This window comes from Triticum aestivum, chromosome 5B (genome assembly GCF_018294505.1).
Source record: "Triticum aestivum cultivar Chinese Spring chromosome 5B, IWGSC CS RefSeq v2.1, whole genome shotgun sequence".
NCBI lineage: Eukaryota > Viridiplantae > Streptophyta > Magnoliopsida > Poales > Poaceae > Triticum > Triticum aestivum.
The window spans coordinates 679,653,560-679,670,519 of record NC_057807.1 but is presented as its reverse complement, the minus strand read 5'-3'; positions in this window follow the sequence as shown (position 1 = coordinate 679,670,519).

The window sequence follows — 16,960 nt, the reverse complement described above, 5'->3', positions numbered from 1 at the left end:
GGGCCCTTGCCCGCACAAAGGTGCATTGGGGTAGGTTGGATGCGGAAAAGCTTCTCACGGACCCACCGCCACCGGGCAAGGAGTATCGCACGCCCGAAATGTATTATAAAACTGTCCTGAAGGGAGCCCGCGATATTGCGGATGAGTGCCCCAGAAATGTAATCTTTGAGTAAACTCGCTATGTATTATCCTGTGCGCTGAAAACTTCGTTCATATGCGCCTTGAGCAACGCTTGTTTTAATTTAAAATATTACCTTCTGTGCGGCCGTTTATAAAATCTGAGAGATGGCAAGTCGTTGGCTTCAGCCCCCGAGCCACGAGTGCTGGGGTGTTCGGGATAAACTTGAGCACTCTTGTTCCCATTTTTGGGTCCATCTAGGGAGGCGCTCAACACAACGAACAAGGCAACCGGACTTATAATGCTTGAACACTCTCACTTAGCCATAGAATTCTATAATTTTAAATTTCGGCGAAGCCCCTGGTATTCGGAAGGCCGAATCCGGGGCGCTATCCACGCCTTCGTCGGACATTGTCCGAAACTTCGCTCGAAGCGGCGTGAGTCTTTAAGGACCCGAAAAAACCTCTCGAACAGCGACCAGTCTCTCGCCTTATCATGCCGGTCAGTTTTAGCTTTCTCCACTGAGGCGCTCGCCCGGCTCAACCGGGGCGCAATCGCAGTGGTTCTCCCAGTGCCACCTTAGCTGACAGACGGAACGTAAGGCACCAAAACGTGGGAGCCGGGCAAACCCAACTATTGACCCAAGACATGATTCGGAGCCGATTCATATAATGCTATAAGTTTGGGGTGCCGCACTTAGGAAAGTGTTCGGAATTATCACACCATAGAGTGGGGAACATAAGCCCCTGGTGTATTAGGCCGTACCAAAATATACGGGTGCAAGATGTCATGTAATGAACATATATATATATATATAAGGTAATGTAATTGCAGTCAAAAAGGTGATGTGTTATTTTAGTAAAGAAAGTCTGCTATGAGTGCGGACTAATACAAATAATGCGGTAAGCAAGGGATTTGGACTAATTAAACATGTCCCCCTCCAGGGGTGAGCTGAGGACTTGGTGTATATAATTGAATTAATGCTCGTAACTGAGACCACCTGAGTGTTCGTCGCAGCCTTCTTTCTTCCCTCGCTGTTGCATCATGAGTTCGGCAGGTTCACCGCCGGACAGGGCCTCTGGTTAACGAAGTCCTGCGTACAAAAAGAAGGAAAAGAATAATAAAAAAAAGAGAGAGGCACACTTGCGAGCCCCTGGTGTGGTCAAACCGCACTCTGGGTCCGTTGTGATCGTGCCCCTTCCCCTGTGCCCATGGTATCTCCAAAGCGTAATGATGTACGCGGAGGGTTGTTCTTGCAATCATGCGCGGGCGGGGGTTGGGGCCACATTTCTATGCGTGCTCTGATCGCGCCAGGTGGTCTTGATTGGTATTGCTTCAGGTGCGTTTTGCTGTATCCGGCCGTTTAACGGCCGGACTCGAGAATTGCCTTAAAAGGCTGCTCTGTACTTCTGCCGCGAGAGCCGCTGTATGTTCCTCCGTTCGGAGGGAGCGTTCCATATTCCCATTGACCGTGATGACTCCACGAGGGCCTGGCATCTTGAGCTTGAGGTATGCATAATGGAGCACCGCGTTGAATTTTGCAAACGCGGTTCGTCCGAGCAGAGCGTGATAGCCGCTGCGAAACGGGACTATGTCGAAGATTAACTCCTCGCTCCGGAAATTGTGCGGGGATCCGAAGACCACTTCCAGTGTGACTGAGCCTGTACAGTTGGCTTCCACACCTGGTATGACACCTTTAAAGGTTGTCTTTGTAGGTTTAATCCTTGAGGGGTCTATGCCCATCTTGCGCACTGTATCCTGATAAAGCAGGTTCAGGCTACTACCGCCGTCCATCAGGACTCTCGTGAGGTGAAATCCATCGACGATTGGGTCGAAAACCAATGCGGCGAATCCGCCATGGCGTATGCTGGTCGGATGGTCTCTTCGATCGAAAGTGATCGGACAAGAGGACCATGGATTGAACTTTGGGGCGACTGGCTCCATCATGTAGACGTCCCTTAGTGCGCGCTTCCGCTCCCTCTTGGGTATATGGGTTGCGTAAATCATGTTCACCATCCGCACTTATGGGGGGAAACCCTTCTGTCCTCTATTGTTCAGCGGTCGGGTCTCGTCCTCGTCGTCGCTGTTTAGCCCCTTGTCATTGTTTTCGGCAATTAACTTACCTGCCTGCTTGAACACCCAGCAATCTCTATTAGTGTGATTAGCTGGCTTTTCAGGGGTGCCATGTATCTGGCATAAGCGGTCGAGTATTCGGTCCAAATTGGACGGACCCGGAGTGGTTCTTTTGAATGGCTTCTTCCGTTGACCGGGTTTAGAGCCTCGGAATCCGGCGTTGACTGCCGTATCCTCCTTATCGTCGCCGTTAATGCGACGTTTTTTGTTTCGACGTGACCTGCCGTTGTTGTCCTTACTATCCGGACTGCCAGAATTTTTACGGAGATTGTTGCTGCGAGCTAGCCAGCTATCCTCTCCCGCGCAAAAGCGGGTCATTAATGATGTGAGGGCTGCCATGGATTTCGGCTTTTCCTGTCCCAGGTGCCGGGCTAGCCATTCGTTGCGGATGTTATGTTTGAAGGCTGCAAGGGCCTCTGCATCCGGACAGTCGACGATTTGGTTTTTCTTTGTCAAGAACCGTGTCTAGAATTGTCTGGCTGATTCGTCTGGCTGCTGAATGATGTGGCTTAGGTCATCGGCGTCTGGTGGTCGCACATACGTGCCCTGGAAGTTATCGAGGAATGCGGCTTCCAGGTCTTCCCAACACCCAATTGACTCTGCGGGCAAGCTGTTGAGCCAATGCCGAGCTGGTCCTTTAAGCTTGAGTGGGAGATACTTGATGGCGTGGAGATCGTCGCCGCGGGCCATATGGATGTGGAGAAGATAATCTTCGATCCAAACCGCGGGGTCTGTTGTGCCATCGTAGGATTCGATGTTTACAGGTTTAAACCCTTCAGGGATTTGATGGTCCATTACTTCGTCAGTGAAGCATAGCGGGTGTGCGGCGCCTCTGTATTGAGCAATATCACGACGCAGCTCGAGAGAGCGTTGTCTGCTGTGTTCAGCCCGGCCAGGGTTATTGTATCCGGCGCGACGGTGTTCGTCATGGGTCGTGGGGCGCCCACGTGATCCGTAGATGGATCTGGATTGCCTTGCTTTGTCCTCCAATATATCTTGCAAGTCTGGCGCGTTCCCTCTTGGCTTCGTACTTTTGGAGCGATGCCGGGGTACGGTCTTGGTTGGGGGCCTGGGTGCCTCTCTGTGACGACCACGGGGTGGTCGGTCAGCCGTATCGTGCGCCGGTGATGGAGGTATGTATGCTTCCTCCTCTAATCGGGGGAGCAGCTTGCGTCTTGGGTAGCTTTTGGAAGGGCATTCGAGTTTATACTCTTCAGCCGCGAGGACCTCGGTCCATCGATCGGCCAGCAGGTCCTGATCAGCTTGAAGCTGCTGCTGCTTTTTCTTTAGGCTGTTTGCCGTGGGGATAAGCCTGCGTTTAAAACGCTCTTGTTCGATGGGATCCTCGGGCACGACGAATTCGTCGTCGTTGAGGCTTGCCTCGTCTTCGGAGGGAGGCATATAGTTATGATCCTCAACCTCTTCGTCTGCCGCTCTCTCGTGAGGGCTTGCTTCTGCATCCTCCTGCGCTGAGTCCTGCTGGAGGGGGTTGTCTTCGGCACTTTCTGGGGTATTATTATCTCCTGTGCCGGAATCTCCATTCTTGCTGTGGCGGGATTTAGAGCGGCGCCGCTGACGCCGGCGCTTGGGCTGTTTCTTTAAAGAATCTGCCTCCGCTGTTTCTTCGCCGTCCCCGTCTTTTGGGGTGTCCACCATGTATATATCGTATGACGAGGTGGTCTTCCAGTGCCCTGTAGGCGCTGGTTCCTGTTCGTCTCCGGCATCGTCGTCCATGGCGTCGATGTCTTCGGAGTCGTAGTCTAGCATGTCGGTTAGATCATCGACAGTGGCTACAAAGTGGGTGGTGGCCAGGCTCTGAATTTCTTTGTCGTTCGTGTCCCAACCATCCTGGCCATAGTCCGGCCAGGACTCTCCCGATAACGAGAGATGCTTTAGTGAATTTAGGATGTCGCCAAAGGGCGAGTATTGGAAGATGTCCGCAGTGGTGAATTCCATAACCGGCACCCAATCCGATTCGATTGGTAGGGGCGTGGGAGTTCCGGAGTCCGGCAAGGAGTCCGGCACCTCGGAATCACGAGTTTCTCGAGGGATAAGATTAGCGTTCGGCTCCATCGCCGTGGAAGTTGAAGCCCCCGAGGTGGTGTCCATCCACCGATCCCCGATCTGGGCGATCGGCTCCGGACTAAAGGCCAAAGCGGATTCGTATGCGGCCACCAAGGCACTGTTCGGCGGCAGAGCTAGATCATGCCCATCGAAACAGTGCGGCGCGCTTGGCTGTGGCTCGAGTCCGTCAAAGATTGAGTCTCCGCGGACGTCGGCCGTGAAGTTTAAACTTCCGAATCAGACCTGACGGCCAGGGGCGTAGCTTTCGATCTGCTCCAGATGGCCAAGCGAATTAGCTCGCAGTGCGAAGCCGCCGAATACGAAGATCTGTCCGGGGAGAAAAGTCTCACCCTGGACAGCGTTGTTGGTTGAAGATGCCATCAAGCCTATCGGTGATGACACAAAGGAACTCTCAATGAAAGCACCAATGTCGGTGTCAAAACCGGCGGATCTCGGGTAGGGGGTCCCGAACTGTGCGTCTAGGCGGATGGTAACAGGAGACGAGGGACACGATGTTTTACCCAGGTTCGGGCCCTCTCGATGGAGGTAAAGCCCTACGTCCTTCTTGATTAATATTGATGATATGGGTAGTACAAGAGTGGATCTACCACGAGATCAAGGAGGCTAAACCCTAAAGCTAGCCTATGGTATGATTGTTGTAATGTATGTTGTGTCCTACGGACTAAAGCCCTCCGGTTTATATAGACACCGGAGGAGGCTAGGGTTACACAGAGTCCGTTACAATGGTAGGAGATCTACATATCCGTATCACCAAGCTTGCCTTCCACGCCAAGGAAAGTCCCATCCGGACACGGGACGGAGTCTCCAATCTTGTATCTTCGTAGTCTTGGAGTCTGGCGGACGATGATAGTCCGGCTGTCCGGACACCCCCTAGTCCAGGACTCCCTCACCCATGCTCATGGCCACGCCGGAGGTTGAGGATGACGGCGCCCCGACAGGAGAAAACCCTTGGACAGGGGTCAAGAAAACCCCCTACCCAATGGGGTCCCAAGAAGCGGCGGCTCCGTGGACGGTGCCGGCGCCGAGCCCAGGACCACGAGGTCCGGAATCAGCGGCGAAGCAGGCACGGTCGGCACCGCATGGCCGGCGCTCGTGGAGGCCGGCAGCAGATGGGGGACGACGCTCGCAGCGCCGACGCCAGGTCCCTACCCTAGTTCTGCAGCCCGGCCACCCAGCGCTCCTGGATGCTGATGATGCACTGGTCGACAGGGGTCAGAGGACGGCGCGACAGTGGGCGAGGCGAAGCCATCAGAGGAGAGGAGAGGGAGGGGCAGTGAGGCAAAGAGGGAGCGGTGGGAACAATGCAGGTGGGGCGGTGTGTGTGGCCTGTTTGGTTGCCTGGGCTGCATGCGTTTTGTGGCCCGCACAGAACTTAAAGCAGGCCTAAGCCTGACACAATGGAAACTGCCGAATCGACAGTTTCTCGCGAGCCTGGCTCGGCGCGGCCACACGTGTGAGGGGGTTGCACGCCTTGGGCAGCGCAGGAGACGGACGAGACGTCTCATAACTCCCCCCGCTCTCCTGTCACCGCCCCACCCGCACTGTTCCCACCACTCCCTCTTTGCGTCACCGCTCCTCCCTCTCCTCTCCTCCGATGGCTCCGCCTCGCCCACCTCCGCGCCGTCCTCTGACCCCCGTTGACCAGCGCATGGCCAGCATCCAGGAGCGCTGGGTGGCCGGGCTGTAGAACTCGGGCAGGGACCTGGCGTCGGTGCTGCGAGCGCCGTCCCCCATATGCTACCTGACACCACGAGCGTCGGCCAATGCGGTGCCGGCCGTGCCTGCTCCATCGCCGATTCCAAACCTCATGGTCCAGGGATCGGCGCCGACGCCGTCCACAGAGCCACCGCTTCTTAGGACCCCATTGGGCAGGGGGGTTTTCTTGACCCCCGTCCAAGGATTTTCTCCTGTCGCCGTGCCGTCCTCCTCGACCTCTGGTGTGGCCATGAGCACGGGGCCGATGCCGCAAGCCATCGCCAGGGCCGGCTCCTCCTCCGCTCCGCCACCTCTCTCCTTCCCATCTGGGTTTTCACCCCGACCTCGGTTCGCTGCGACTGCGCGTGCTCGGGTGAGTCAAACCCCGCAATGCTTGTTCGTAGATGTAGATTAGGGCTTTATTTCTTAGGCATGTGCTAGTACTTAGTGGATTCGATAGGATTAGATATAATTCGAGTAGATCTGATTGGATGCGATCCAAATAGAATCCAATCGGTCTAATCTGTTCTTGTTTGCTACAGTGTGTGTCCTAGGATAATGTTCTTCCGCTCTAGTGTGCTTTGCTAGTGTGATGTGTTCATGGTAGGAGCTGTGTTCATGCTAGAATCCCCAATGCTAGTGTGCTTTGCTAGGATCTGTGTTCATGGTAGGGTCTTGCTAGGATCTATGGTCATGCAAATGGCATGTTCATGTTCATGTTCAAGATAGGATCATGTTCATGTTGTTGTTCATGTTGCATGCTCTAGATTGTGATACATGTTCAAGCTAGGGTTTGTGTTGCATGCTCTAGATTGTTATACGTGCATGTAGTAGGACCATTTTAGGATGCTGCCAAATTTGCATGGGTGCACGTGGGTGCTTTTGATGAGTGGCACTTGCTGTTACTCGTTTTAGATGTTTCCATGCTTAGGATAGTGCAGTGATGAGTGGCAGTTGTACTTACTGTTGCTATTTTTAGATGTTTCTATGCCACTGGTCAGTGGCATTTTCTCATGGGAAACTACCACTGATCAGTAGCACTTACTGTTGGGCAAGTCTCCTGATCAGTGGCCATGAGCACGGGGCCGATGCCGCAGGCCATCGCCAGGGCCGGCTCCTCCTCCGCTCCGCCACCTCTCTCCTTCCCATCGGGGTTTTCACCCCGACCTCGGTTCGCTGCGACTGCGCGTGCTCGGGTGAGTCAAACCCCGCAATGCTTGTTCGTAGATGTAGATTAGGGCTTTATTTCTTAGGCATGTGCTAGTACTTAGTGGATTCGATAGGATTAGATAGAATTCGAGTAGATCTGATTGGATGCGATCCAAATAGAATCCAATCGGTCTGATCTGTTCTTGTTTGCTACAGTGTGTGTCCTAGGATAATGTTCTTCTGCTCTAGTGTGCTTTGCTAGTGTGATGTGTTCATGGTAGGAGCTGTGTTCATGCTAGAATCCCCAATGCTAGTGTGCTTTGCTAGGATCTGTGTTCATGGTAGGGTCTTGCTAGGATCTATGGTCATGCAAATGGCATGTTCATGTTCATGTTCAAGATAGGATCATGTTCATGTTGTTGTTCATGTTGCATGCTCTAGATTGTGATACATGTTCAAGCTAGGGTTTGTGTTGCATGCTCTAGATTGTTATACGTGCATGTAGTAGGACCATTTTAGGATGCTGCCAAATTTGCATGGGTGCACGTGGGTGCTTTTGATGAGTGGCACTTGCTGTTACTCGTTTTAGATGTTTCCATGCTTAGGATAGTGCAGTGATGAGTGGCAGTTGTACTTACTGTTGCTATTTTTAGATGTTTCTATGCCACTGGTCAGTGGCATTTTCTCATGGGAAACTACCACTGATCAGTAGCACTTACTGTTGGGCAAGTCTCCTGATCAGTGGCCATGAGCACGGGGCCGATGCCGCAGGCCATCGCCAGGGCCGGCTCCTCCTCCGCTCCGCCACCTCTCTCCTTCCCATCGGGGTTTTCACCCCGACCTCGGTTCGCTGCGACTGCGCGTGCTCGGGTGAGTCAAACCCCGCAATGCTTGTTCGTAGATGTAGATTAGGGCTTTATTTCTTAGGCATGTGCTAGTACTTAGTGGATTCGATAGGATTAGATAGAATTCGAGTAGATCTGATTGGATGCGATCCAAATAGAATCCAATCGGTCTGATCTGTTCTTGTTTGCTACAGTGTGTGTCCTAGGATAATGTTCTTCTGCTCTAGTGTGCTTTGCTAGTGTGATGTGTTCATGGTAGGAGCTGTGTTCATGCTAGAATCCCCAATGCTAGTGTGCTTTGCTAGGATCTGTGTTCATGGTAGGGTCTTGCTAGGATCTATGGTCATGCAAATGGCATGTTCATGTTCATGTTCAAGATAGGATCATGTTCATGTTGTTGTTCATGTTGCATGCTCTAGATTGTGATACATGTTCAAGCTAGGGTTTGTGTTGCATGCTCTAGATTGTTATACGTGCATGTAGTAGGACCATTTTAGGATGCTGCCAAATTTGCATGGGTGCACGTGGGTGCTTTTGATGAGTGGCACTTGCTGTTACTCGTTTTAGATGTTTCCATGCTTAGGATAGTGCAGTGATGAGTGGCAGTTGTACTTACTGTTGCTATTTTTAGATGTTTCTATGCCACTGGTCGGTGGCATTTTCTCATGGGAAACTACCACTGATCAGTAGCACTTGCTGTTGGGCAAGTCTCCTGATCAGTGGCATTTTCCCAAGAGCAAGTGCCATTGATAAGTGGCATTTGGCAAAGAGTTTGTGCACTGATCAGTGGCATTTGCTCTTGGGAAAATATCTCTGATCAGTGTCGTTTGCTGTAGTGATAGCGCAATGGATCGGTGGCATTTGATAAGTGGCATGTGGCAAAGAGTTTGTGCAATAACACTACTGCAGGTTGCTGCTAACGCGACACTACGATCAGAGACCCTTTGACGAAACTGTGTGCGATGCCATAATCGCAAACGGTGGTGTAAAAAACCCGTCAAAAAAGGTGCAAAACGTTTGCGATGGAGGATGCATAAAAAACGGTTCAGATTTTAGTTGTGTGTGCGATGCAAGGAATACGGTTCAGCTCAATTAACCATTCACGATGAGGAGAAACAAAAGAAACGGGCAGCCAGATGAAGGTGTGTGCGATGTACAGCATACGGGTCACACAGATGAACTGTTTGTGAATAGGCAACACAAAAGAAACGGCCAACCAGATCAAAGGTGTGTGCGATATACGACATGTGATTCACTCGGATGAACTGTTTGCGTTGAGACATGAGAACAGAAACAGTTCAAATGAACAAGACGTGTGTGACACGAGGCAAATAGGTCTGTAATCGGAAACGTGTGCGAAGACCGATAACAACACAGACGATTACTGCTAACAAGCCGTGTGTGTTGTGAGCAAACCACTGCTGCTATACAATTGTGAGTGATTGATGAAAACATCACCGACGGGTTCCATTGTCTAGTCCGTGTGTGATGTGATTTTCTTTGTCCGCACAACATCTACGCTCTGTCTACAGAGCATCAACATATATACTTAAAATACAGCATTGCATAACCAAATTAAACATACAATTACACAAGTGACTACACACATAACATTTCCACACACCAAAGAAAGCAATTACATGCATACTAAAGTAGGAGAAACGAGGATCTAATCATCTACTTATTGTTGCGATGACGCTTGCCATTGCTCTGCTTCTGGCTGGATCCCTGGCCGTTTTGGGGAAGGAGGCACTTCCTCAGGTTAACGATCCGCCTGCACATGTCGTAGCTCGTGTACGCCTCCTTGGCCGTGTACACGACGTGAGCTTTGTTGAGTTTCTCCATCCAGGCTGAGTGCCAGGCACGCTTGTCCTTGTTGCACGAATCCTTCATGTCTCTGTAGTAGGGGTCGATGATGGCCTCGACGAGGTGAACCAGTGAGTCCTTCTCATGCTCCTTGCTGCCCCAGATATTGTATTGGCCCTGGATGTCGATAAGATTCTGCCAGGCGATGCCCGAATTCTCGAGCGCCTTTACATCGTTGGTGATGTCCACCGTAGCGAACATGTAGCTGGGGCTGTTGACAAACCTGGCAAAACGCTCTCAAGGCCATGTGGCCAGGCAGTAGTGGTAGACGAGGACGTGGTGGAGCACGCACATCTGGGCGACGACGACCTTGGGACGAGACCTGACACGAGCGTGGGTGTACTCGAGGTCGAACCCGACCACCTTGTACTTCTCCTCGGCAAGCAACAGTTCCATGATGTGGATGGAGTGCTCCACCCAGACCGGGTCTCTTGGTGTACACCACCGAGAGGTCCATGAACCTTCTGTGGGTGTCCACCACAGCACGCCTGGTGAACTGCTGCTCATCGTCGGCAGCCGCTCTGAGCGCCATTGGAGCCGCGCAGGATACCCTCTAAGAATTTCTCGTGGTGGGTGTGCTTCTTGCAATGGTGGGGCGTGATCAAAAGGTTGAAGAGACACAAGGGTAGGTTAAATGGCCACTGTAATAAATGGGGGCCGACCGGCCTGTAATCGTCACGTCTTGTCACGACGTTCATAGCGGAGGATTCCAGTGCATGCTTGACAACACCGCACCGCACGCGTGACCTCGAAGAGGCACCAAATGTATCGTTAGTGAGCCTATTCCCGCGCTACCGCGCTTTTTACCACGCAAGCTTCCCGCCCGGCTAGTTTGGCCACGCGTCGGCTAGAAGAGGGACAAATCATGGGTGTTCATTGGCAAAAAGCTTTGTAAAAACGAAGTGTGTGGAATGACTTCGGTCATAAGTTTACCCTTGGGTGATGAGTTCAAAGTTACATAGAAGGGTGATGATGGACACTCGAGTGCGATAATTAATTCTGCGCTCTACAGTGCACACAGTGGAAGAAACCAACTGTGTGCAATAATGTCGAAGATCACAGTCGAGTTAGCTATACAGATCGTGTGCTGTGAGATTGACAAGGTAAACTGATTCAAGAATGGTTAATAAAATCTAAGACCATTGCATATTAAGGTCAACATAGTGCTAGCAATATACGAGTCTCATACGATGCCATTTCAAGGATTGTACCACAAAAGCTCGAAATGTTACAAAGTTCAAATTCTAGAGTTATATGGCTCAAATTCGAAGATTACAAGGTTCAAACTGATATTAGAAATGAAATTCAGCTCATCAGCAGCAAACGCTTGCGCTGATCTGCTGAACATGGATATCAGAGAGGTTCAAACTAATATCACTGCTTCTAAGTCTGGCTTCGAAACCTCACAATTTTTGCAAAGGGGTCAGCCACTGAGAAGTCATGTATGGGTTTGACACGATGACTTCCGATTACTCTATCATCTGAAGTTCCAAAATGAAATTCAGCATTTTTGGAGCCTACTCCATTCTGCCGCAGGCGCCGGCGCTGATCAAGAAACCATTCATTTTTGCAAAATAAATGTAGGGAAAACCTCATTTCCTTCAGCACCTTGCTCTAACAACAAAGAACCTGGCGAATATAATCTCCGGTAAGGTCCCTCGGTAGGAGTTCAAAGTAATTCCTGAGAGATGCAGATCTAGGCATTCGCTGTGATTGTTATATTGTATCATATTATCCACCACTGGGCCTAATCTTATCTGCAAAAGAAGAAAACGTGTTAGTGCCTACATGCAGTTTTGAACATTACTACATGCCTAGCTATTTGGTTTGCAGGATTTGCAAAATGCGCTAACATGCCATCTTCGATCTGACATGATTAACATGGGCATTTGATTACATTCTAGAAAAATGTAGCCTTCTTCACAAGAGGTTGGAGTGGATGAAAAGTTCCCTAAGAAAACTAGTACAGATGAATCCAAAGGAGAAATGCTTATTGATTGTAACCATATCGATTAAGCAACCAATATGGGGGGGGGGGCATGTACGTACTGAAATCCTCCAAAAGAACCTTAAGAAATCGTAGTACATTGTCATTGTAAACTTGGAAAAAGGTGTCACAAATTGAACTCCCTTATGGTTAACATTTAATAGGAAAGGAACATCACCTCGATATATAGCTTCTCCAGGCACGGAAAGCATCTCAGGAAACTGAAAACTTGCTCCAGGTCGGGTCCGATAGATTCTAGGGCCAAGACCTTCACTGTGCGCAGCTTCGGGGTCAAGCTTTTCGGAATCATTTTCTGAATGACAGACGAACAAACATCTTCAAAATTAGAAATAATGTTAATTTTTAGAAGGAGAGGTAGAAGGCGGCTGTTATACGTGAACGGGTGTGGATCCAATAACAAGTTCGGAGTATTTGTCAGACGAGTAGCCCACCACTGTCAATTTCGGCGCAGACATGACATCGATTCTTGTTGGACCTTCTTGATCAACTACAAGTAATCTCTCAAGTGCAGGTGTGTCCTGGATGACCATACCGTGGTACACATCTTGTGATGTCTTCCTGGCACACCAGCAACACACATAAATAGTCCGGGGAGTCATGGAGGTGATGTGGAAGGTACTCAATCCATTGATCGCCTGAAGACGAAGGTACTCGAGTGCAGTACACCCACGGAGCAGGCGCTCCATGTCACCCTTTGAGAGGCAGACGACGACGAGCTCAAGGTGCTTCAGTCATGGTAGAATAAGAGCAGGCGCGTCATTAAGGGGCAGGAAATGGTAGTTCCTGAACTTGGCGACGCGCAGCGTGGGTGCGAGGCGGAGTGCGGATGTTGGCAGCGACCGCATATGCCCATCATCAAAACTGAACTTGGCTCGGAACCAGTCATCTAGCTTGGGTCGGTCCTTGCCGTTGGAATGGAACTTGCCCATTCTAAGGCCTTTGGTTGGGCCAAGGTGACTGCCGAGGATCTTGGAGAACACATCCAAGCTTTTGCGGTAGCCATGGCAGAGCTCGTGGGTGTCGATGAGGTCGAGAGGGCTGGAGTTCCATAGGGGGCGTCACCGCCGGGAAAGGAGGGTTGTCTGCGCCCCATATTTGATTGGGAGGAGGGAGATGATGACTCTCAACATATCATCAGGGAGGCTACTGATTAAGTCTAGGCCTGCTGTGTCGCTTGCGGTTCAAGCTGGCCCCGCCTCCGCTTGTTGGTAGCCCCATTCTCCACCTCCAGAGTCTCCTTGTCAGCGGCGCTTTCTGATAGAAATGGGAGCACAGGGAATATTTAGTTAAAACAGGAATATAGTAAGAAAAGAGAATAACAATTGGGTTGCTTAAATACTACACAATTCATTTTACATTGCTGGGTAAGTCAATATATGTAGATAGTTGAAAAGAAAACTTACTTCGAACAAAGTCTGGACGGATGATTTTGTCGGGGAAGTTAGCATATATCTCATGACCAGGCCCTTTTATGTGCAGTGCAATTTTAAAGCCAGCTTTCAGTACATTAAACTTTGCAATTTCATTCCAAAAGCTAGTGCCAAAATAGGAGTCACTACGTTCATCAAGTCTTACAGTAGCAACGATTGTAAATCCATGGTTGGTGTGCACTATGACATCCGTGGAGCCTTGATCTATGTAAAGGGAAAAATTGTGCACTACATAATCTGTTGCATAGCAAGGGATGTTCTGCAGAAAATGGTAAGATTGTTAAAGGAAATATGGTAACATGCAAATATGGTCCCAAATTGAAAGAATTGTACAACAGTTGAAATCGAAGGACAAAAATCTATAATTAAACAGATAGGGTAAACATGATGTCATGGAAAAATGAGAGTAATTGAAATAAAAATACATCATTAATTTGCCTAATATAGAAAGAAGAAGGGAAAATCCCCTTTGACGTATATGGTGCATGTGGCACCTTTTATCCAAATGTAGCAATATTTAGAATATGTTCAGGAAAGTAGGCCATCCAACCGATTTGGGGTGAGATTGAACATACTGTGCGCGTCCTCAAGTTATCTGGTACGATTATATGGAATCTCTGGCGGCGGTCGCAAAGTCCTGAAGTGTCGGCGCACTGTACATTCTTTGAATGAAAGAAAACCCTCAAATCAGCTCGAATAAAAATGAATTCACGGTGATTTCCGCCGGGTGATTAAAGGAGGCATATGAACTGGGATAAGAGATGAGATAATATCTCGTTAAATTAGTTACCTTGTCGTCCATGAGAAAGAACCCTCAGTACGACAGATTCCCCAATCGAGCGGAGCTGGGTCGACAGCGAGCAGCGTCGAGAAAGTCGATGGTGATAGGCGGCGGCAAGCGGAAGTGGCGAAATGCGGTGGGCTTTGCCAGCAGCCTGGCGGCGACAGGTGTCGAGCTAGGTGTTTACCGCCGCGATAGGTGGTGCCATGGCATAGACGCGGAGGAGCTTGTGCAGATGTGAATGGGAAACGTACCGGAGGGGCCGAGGGGGTGGCGGGAGGGGTGAGGGTTTTTGTGACGTGGGGATGGTGAGGGTTTTCTTTTTTGTTTTTTGAAATGGGTGGTGAGGGTTTTCTGTCCCACAAAGAATTTTGGGGGCGACGGTTTGCTAGAGCGAATTGTGTGTGATTGACGCAGCAGGCAAAATGAAAGTCATTGCACATGGTTCCAATTTTGGGAACCGTGTGTGATTGACGTACTACCTCCGTCCTGGTTTATTGGTCCCCCATTGTAATTTTACCAAAATTTGGCGAAATATTTAACATACTCAGACATAGATAATAAGTGTACACGTACATAAGCATAGTTCAACCATAAGTACATAGTTCAACCGTCATTAAGCATACTCAAGCGTACATAGTTCGATCCATCCCACATCTCATCTCACATGCGGCCGACATGATCCTGAAGCTTCTCCAGGTACTCAGCGTACACGCTGTGCGCCACCCTGCGAGAATACTTCTGCTTGAAGGAGCCAACAGCCCGTCCTCTTGCATGCGACAGAACACTTAGATACACGTCATAAAGCTTGTGGTTGCAAAATGGGCATCCATAGCCGTCGTTCCAGGTCCTAATACGCCTGTTATGCATTCCCGCAGAAAGCTCCCTCCGGATTCGCCTCTTGTACCTCCTCTGGGCATCTTCATCCTTGCTGTCCACATTATCAGACAGCACTTATACAAATAGTAATACAAAATTTGGCATCAAATCACCGATTACATGCCGTGAAGTAGGATTAGGAATTTATGGCTATTTATTTATACATATCCAGAGATTATGGTTCAATTTATAAGCACAATCGTCTATGTAGAGACCAATCTTGAAGAAAATAATGGCACAAACATATGTAGGTCATTCAAAATCAATTGTCAAGTCCTGGCTAGGAATTATTAGTATGAACACTAACCCTAGTCGGATTACTAGCAGAAATCATTTGCACAAACGAAACAACAAATCACTTATCACCTGTACCATTCAAACAATCAATACACTCCATGGATCTAATGAAACTTACTCAGATTTCATGGATTGGGAGAACATAACCACATGATTTCACTCCAAAAAGGGGGAGGCAGGAGTAACCAGAGAAACCCTATGATCTGTTTGACACATAAATGGGTATAGATGACTAACCAGCTGTTCGTCGTCGTCGGAGTTGTCGTCGGAGTGGTTGTTGAAGTCGTCGCCGAAGTGATGGTCGGAGTCCGTGTGGAACTCCGCCTCCGGCTATGGAAGCTCGATGCTGTCGATGACGTCAGGGTGCAGTGATAACTCGTTGGCGGTGATGGCAACCTCTGTCTCCATCTCCACGTCATGGTCCGGTGCTTTAGGAGCCCCGACGTTGCCACTCCCTCTGATGGGGCGCTTCGGCGGCATCCTCATACACGGACGGCTTTGAGGACTGAGAGCGGCCTCGAGGATGCAACCGGAGATAGAGGATTGTGTGTGCGTAGCAAGGATGGGGGGTGCGGCCGCTCGGACGCACCATCAATATGGAGTAGCGGGAGTTGTGGGAGAGAGGTGGTCGGCGGTCAAACTGATGGCTTGCCTCCCGGTGAGCCTGCACACCGGACTGCTGGCATGCCTCACAAAGTTTCACACAGCTACTCGCACGCCTCTCGATGACACTGCGCAGTGAGCACGCCTCCGTCAATTCACACACCTACACGCACGCCTCCCCGTCTGCCTGCGTGGTGGACTGCTCGCATGTGTCCCGTCAACTCACGCCTGCTTGCACGCCACACGGGTCACGCGGTGGCACGTATATCGTTTTTCTATTTGGATGATTAATGCTGCCGCTTTATTGCTTAACTGAAGCATGACACATATCCATTGTTGGTCTAACGCTAATGGTTTGAATAAATAATCCGTTTGGGATATTGGTTCCCAATTATTAATAATCTCCCGTATGTAATTATATAAAGATTACATCAAAACTGGTCTCAAATTTGAAAAAAGTACAATGCACTTTGTACTGGTGTCCATATGACAACACGATAAGTTTCACAAACTTCAAATAAGTTTTGGATGTACTAGAATTTAAAAATCAAGATTCTCAATGTTTGAAATTTGTTGCACGGGAATTAAACATGAACCCAGTGAGGCACATGTGTTTTTGCAATCCATTTAGGTGCACTGTCACGTGTGCATGTAGCTCAAATTTTATTTTTGCACATTATACCCGTAGAAAATCAATCAATCAATGTACTAAAACGTCTTAATGTTCTCTGCGATTTTTTGAAATTAAAACGTCCCTCCTTTGGTAACATGTATGTTCACCGCGGGATAATTAATTTAACATGCATCGTAGTGTGGTGGATTCGTGGTGTGTGTGTGGGTGTGTGCGTCCGGGGGTGGCAGGTGGCTCGCAGTACACTACGAGTTGTGAGCCACCGTGTGGGTTGGCCGTTTTGTTAGGCAAGCCGGTGCCACATCAGAGTCGTGAAATCGTTATTTAAAATATTACAAACCTTTCATACATAATTGTTTTGGCCACATGCACTCGATGGTTGTCCTACACGACACTCGATACTCACATGTGACGCTTTCTGTGGGCCCGCGAGGTCGTCG